Source organism: Pteropus alecto, unplaced genomic scaffold (assembly GCF_000325575.1).
Source record: "Pteropus alecto unplaced genomic scaffold, ASM32557v1 scaffold81, whole genome shotgun sequence".
In the NCBI taxonomy this organism is placed as follows: Eukaryota; Metazoa; Chordata; class Mammalia; order Chiroptera; family Pteropodidae; genus Pteropus; species Pteropus alecto.
The window spans coordinates 3636281-3642231 of NW_006433378.1; the positions used below are offsets into that span (position 1 = coordinate 3636281).

General features: G+C 39.7%; 1 protein-coding gene across 1 annotated transcript in view; it reads right to left on the bottom strand.

The window, feature by feature from the left end:
- The window catches only part of ARL14 (ADP ribosylation factor like GTPase 14), a 24203-nt gene extending 23116 nt beyond the window's left edge, over window positions 1-1087 (bottom strand). Inside the window, exon 1 of the mRNA XM_006908272.3 lies at window positions 993-1087. The gene's annotated coding sequence lies outside the window, so the exon portion shown is untranslated. The remainder of the gene's footprint in view (window positions 1-992) is intronic.
- Between the last annotated feature and the right edge of the window lie 4864 nt (window positions 1088-5951).

Sequence of the window (5951 nt, forward strand, 5' to 3'; positions counted from 1 at the left end):
CCAAAAGGGTATCTTAGCTGCTGCTTTTAAGGTCTTTGGATAGTTTTTTCTTTTTTTCTTTTGAATAGGAGACTTAGGCTCTGGAGAAGTTAATCCTTCCATTTTTCTCTCCCTATACTTTGCATGCCTTTATTGTGGCTAATAGAGTTGTCATATTTAAAATGGAAGAATCTATAAAATTAACATATTTTTGCCATGACCAAATATTTAACTTAGATGAGCAAGTTTATAAACATGAAACCTTGGAGTTGCTCTCGACTCCCTCTCCTCACCCCTCTATTCATATCCAGCTGGTCACCAAGTTCTATTGATGCTTCCTACTAAATGTCTCCTACATTAATCCTCCTTTCTCTATTCACAGTATCCTACTTGAAGCCCTTATCTCTTACCTGAACTATATCTGAATTACATCGATGGCCTCCTATACTCTCCTGGCCTTCAAGCCATCCCATCCCTACTAAGTCATTCTCACTATATGTATAGATAGTGCCCACCTGCACCAAATCATTCACCATGTGTACAGACTTCCTCAACTCACACACTAGTCATGTGTGGCTCACCACATTTATACCTCTGATCTCAGAATTAGGGCTTCCCTATCATTAAATAGCACCACTATTTACCTAGTCATTCAAGCCAGCATTTAACCTAATTAAGCAGCAAGTCCTGTCAGCTCTACTTTCAAAAATTTATAGTAAATTCTATCAGAGTTTAAAAAGAGTGAAATTGACACTTATGTTCCCAGGTTGATTTAAGAACCAACTGAAAGGTAGACACGGAAGTCACACAAATGATCAAAATATCACCTTTATTAGTAGTAGAGCCAATATTGATAGTTTATTCTCCTACCTGCAAGTGAACAAATTTTAATATTGTGAACCCACAACCAGACAGGCTTCCTACCCAGTCACAGGCCGTGGGTCACCACACAGCCTGTGATGTTTACTGCCCCTGTAAGACTTACAGCATGAGGAAAAGGGCATAATACATACATGCAGCAGGCAGGCAGATCTCCAGCAAGAAGAAGGAGTGAAAAGGTGGAGGAGTCTGGCTTCATCCAGCACTGCCTGACAAGCTCTGGGACGAGCGAGTGATGAGGAAAGTCACGGTGAAGAAGATTCCCTTCCTCCAACATTCCCCAGATTTTTGTTCTCTTATCCCATTCAGCTTAACCATTAACTAGCATGTGGCTGTCCTCCTTGGGAGATAAGGTTAACGATCCACCCTACCCGGGCAGTCCTGGTCACACTGTCGAAAGATTATTCTCCCAAGGGCTCTTCTGGGATGCTCGTGGGCAGTGTTTTATTTTTAACTTTAGTCTAAAACAGGTCAGAATAACACATTAATTAAACTAATTCCAAAGCCTGCATCCAAAGCTAGACATTGTCCAACATAGGTCAACAAAGGTTTGGCGATGAGCTTAAAATAACAACCTAAACATATTCCAATCATAAAAATGCCATGAACATACAAAGTTCCAGATTTGAATATTAACTGCTTTTTTAATGGATTTTCCTGGAAGGAAATTAAAGTTAAAAATTAAACTCCATGCTAATGAGTCCAAAGATTTTAGAGGTCAAAAGAATAGAAGTTCAAACTCATATTCTCTTGTACCTGTGAATTAAAAATCCAGATATTAAAACCCAAACTTTATCCTCTTCAATTTCTTATTTCTGCCCACTCGCAGCTAGAAGGGTCTTTGCTACTAGGTAGAGCCAAGCTGCCTTTGGTACCTACAACCTGGGCTACCCTCTATGGAATGTATATAGGTCCTCAAGGGTACATACGAAATGCATCTCTAGTATGTCCTTTGTTTAAAGGCTCCAAGATTTACGAGATCTCAAAGGATAATCACAGCACTGGCCTCCAACCCACCAAATTTAGAAAACAACTCAATCTTGTCATCACAAGTAGAATTATGTGTCCAGAGGCTAGAGTTAGTGTCACAAAGACCCTAGTAGAGATTCAGTGGTACTGGATGAAAGAAGGTAAGACCAAGAAAATATCTTTGGTTAACCTCTTTGTGATGCCAGTGAGTCCAGGCTAATTATCTGAAGTCTACAATCTCTGACTTTACACTGAATCAGAATCAATCTCCCATTTGGCAGTTATTTTTGACACCATGCAGCTACATATGGGGTAGGGGTGTGGCTGGTGCTGGGGATATGCATATAGCCTTCTTTTCTAAGATAGCATTTAGACATTACAATCTTCTTGCAAAGTAAGATATTTGTGTTGGTGGCAGCCCAAATGACCCTGCTTTGTTTTATGTGCTCCTGCCTTTCTACTTATTCATAATCTCTAATTTTCCATTTTCTCTTTAAGCTCCATGTTTCCGTCATCCCAGTGCTGAACCAATAAGCAGGCCTCTTCATTCCTAGGCCTCAGAGGGTACGTCCATTGCTTCTTGCTATGAAATTGCTTAGAATTATGAAATCTGTCAAGGAAAGAGCTTTTCACCTAATTGTCATATTAGATTCAACTGAAGAATTACTCTTAACAGATTCCTGAACTGAATTACTGTCGATGCTTCAGAGCTTGTGTTTCCTGTGGTCTGTGGGACTCTATTCCTCTCCAATGATCAACTTGATTCTCTGTCTTTCCTTCACTTTTAAATATTCCAGGACTTGAATAGCATTTATTTCTGAGACATCTTAACTGAAGTACTAGTATGTGCCTCTAGTGTTTTATTCCCCTCTGCTGTTACCTTGCTCCTTCCAGAATGACTCAGTTAAGTTTCTAAAAATTTAACCTACTTCTTACATTGGTTACTTTCTTTTTTTTTAACATATTTTCTCTTTACCTTCTAACCCAGAAAATTGATTGTCTAGCATATTCCTCTAGGTGTTCGATGTGTAGAGGTCCACCTTAGTGAGATATATGAAATCAAGAAATTCTAAGGCTACTAAAAGCTATACTGTTCAAACAAATCTTGGCCACTTTCTCCTACTCATGTTGGCTAGTACCCCCTTGAAGATATTATTCCATCAAACCAGCATCCAGTCTGGGCCTAGACTCAGTTGATCACTGTTCTCTCTGGCTCTCCATTTTTATCTTTCACCTCTACTCTGCCTTCTCTTAGAGTGCCAATTCTATAAATTTCTCTGACACATGCCCTCAAGGCACAGGCAAATCCTGCTTGCCACCACAGTAACTATCTCCAAATCTAACCCATATAATAATTGTTTGGGTATGTTGTGCTTATCTTCCTGGTTTTTTCCCCTCTCAAATCTGTCCACATTCATTGTGACCATTTTGCATGACTACCCCAGTCTTCAAAAAATTGTTCCCCAATTGCTCTAACTGTAGATTATTCACCTACTCCTTTCACAGAAGCCTCTCAGTTTGCTCCTTTATTGCTGGGGATGGAGAGTCCAGGAACAGGTCTTTAAGTTTTTTCCTACCTCAGCCTAAAAATATTGCTTATTCTCTTTACGTTAAGGGGGGATGAATTCAGTCAGAGGTCTTATCTCTTTTTATTTGTTTTTTAATGGGCCCAGTCGCCTGCTACTGAACTAATCATAAGTAAAACATCTTTGCCTTTTCTAATACTCTCTTTATGAACGATTAGATCTGAGTACACTTCCTATTCCTTTTATGTATATCCACCCTTGTCTCCAAGAGCTCATATTGATCTTCCTATAGGTCTAGTCTCTCCACAAAGCACTCATTCCATTTCTACTATAGACTGAATGTTTGTACCCTTCCCAAATTAATGTTAAATTCCTAATACCCAATGAGATGCTATGCGGAGGTAGAGTCTTTGGGGGTTGATTAGGTCATGAGGGTGGAGCACTCAGGAATGGGATTTGTCCTTTTATAAAAGAGACCCCAGAGAGTTTCCCCTCCCTTCCACCATGTGAGGCAACAGTGAGAAGACAGCTGTGTATGAACCAGGAAGTGGGATCTCACCAGACACTCAATCTGCTGACATCTTGATCTGGGACTTCCTAGCTTCCAGAACTGTGAAAAATAAATTTCTGTTGTTTATAAGCCACCTAGTCTCTGGTATTTTGTTATAACAGCCTGAGTGGACTAAGAGAATTTCCTAAGAAAAGTTTACTCTCCCTCTAATTAGCTTGAGTTTCTTTTTTCTACCTCAGCCTAAAATTATTGCTTACTCTTTTTACCTTAAGAGTTTCTATTCCTGCGTGTGAGTTTTTTTAATAAAGTTTACAATCTTTTCATGGGAGATTTGCAATTTGGGTGTCTAAAATCTAAAGCCATAGTTAGAATTTGTATAATAAATCCAGAGCCACTTGCAGTCACATGGTAGGGCTGATTCCTGAGTCTTTGGACAAGCCATGTGAATGTTAGTTGTATCACAATTTTCTCTCTTCAGCTCAAAACAATATAAAATGGAACAAAATTTCAGACAACTGATCAAACACTGCCTACTTAGAACTAGAGTATTCTTTGCTTTGTTCACTGCTATCAGCCAAGTGCTTAGAATAATGGCTGTCACAGAGTAGATGCTCGAAATTATATATATTTTGAATGAATGAATGGGACCTAGTTTATGTAAATTGGAAATTTAGACATTTTGATGGAATTTGAGTGCTAAGAATTACACCCAATTTTAAATAAGAACCTCAGAAACTCTATTCCTGGACTCACAGAGACCATGTATATAATCCCTAGGGAGAAGGTAAGAAACAGGAGGCGTGGAGAAATATTCTGAGCCTCCCTACTTTCCCGCCCAAGAAATTCGTATAGAAAAACTGCTTCAGGAAGGAAGTCTTAGGATGTTCGTCTTGGACTAATTTGAATTAAGTATGGTAAATAAGAGGACATTAAGCAGGGGCCTATTAGCTCGATAGGTGTCCCACTGTTTCTGAGTTGCCCACCAAGAATTTGCCTGCCATGTATGTTTGCTCTTCTGGAAATACCTGTAAATTGCCCATTCTCACTTCTGAAATCTAAGATCCCACTCTCACCTTTTCTCCTTTGTTCAAAATGTCATATACACCCTATGTTGCTTCTCTATCTTTGGAATTTTCATGCTTATGTGAAATCTCCATGCCTATGTATTAAACATTTTATTTTCTTCTGTTAATCTATCTCTGTTAATTTGATCATTAGCCCAACTAGAACTTTGAAGGTAGGAGGAAAGTATTAATTTTTTTTAGCCCCAACAGTACCTCACCATCATTTACAAATTACCCAGAGATAACATATTCCCTTATTTAAAAGTGGAAACCATGATAAAACTGCCCAAAGTTTGTAAAATCGGCTATATAAATCTTGCAGCATAATTCATGATTCTGTTTGTTCTCTCAGCGGAGAGTTGAGGCATACATGCTTGATCCGGGTACTTTGGAGGAGATCAAAGGGAGGATGGCTATGAGGCAGCACAGTGAGGTGTCTCTGTGATTGCAGCTCAGCCCAGCTTCCGGGCTTGTGCTCTGTTCCTGGAATAGGGCGATAATAAAGAACAGAGCCCCTGAAAACCACAGAAAAACACCCACACCCACATCTGCTTTGGGGCCCAGAAAGAGGGTAAGCAGGAAGAGAAGGTGGCATGACAGCCATTAAGAATGGAAGTAAGGAGCAAGCATGAACATGTCTGTGTTAGGAGTGAGGGGTACGTGAGGGAAGTGGGAACCACAAGGTTGACATTGGGAGGGCAAACGAGGATGCCGGAAGCCAGGAAGATGCCCTCTGAAGCAGACACCCTAAGGCTTCTGTGAAGGATCTAAGGCCTGGGTCTTCATGTTTTGCTGGTACAAGACTGAGGTACACGTGGCTGTTTCATTAATTATAAACCAGGGAAATGTGATTACACATCTAACAGGGGACAGTGCTCATATTCCCTTATTCAAATACGGAAAATATCCTATTTTTATTCTGAGATGATCTATGAATCATATATGACAGAAATTAAGGGAAGCAACATCAGGGGGTGGAAATCTGTCACTGTATATTTTAATGACTTTGATCATCAGGCAAAA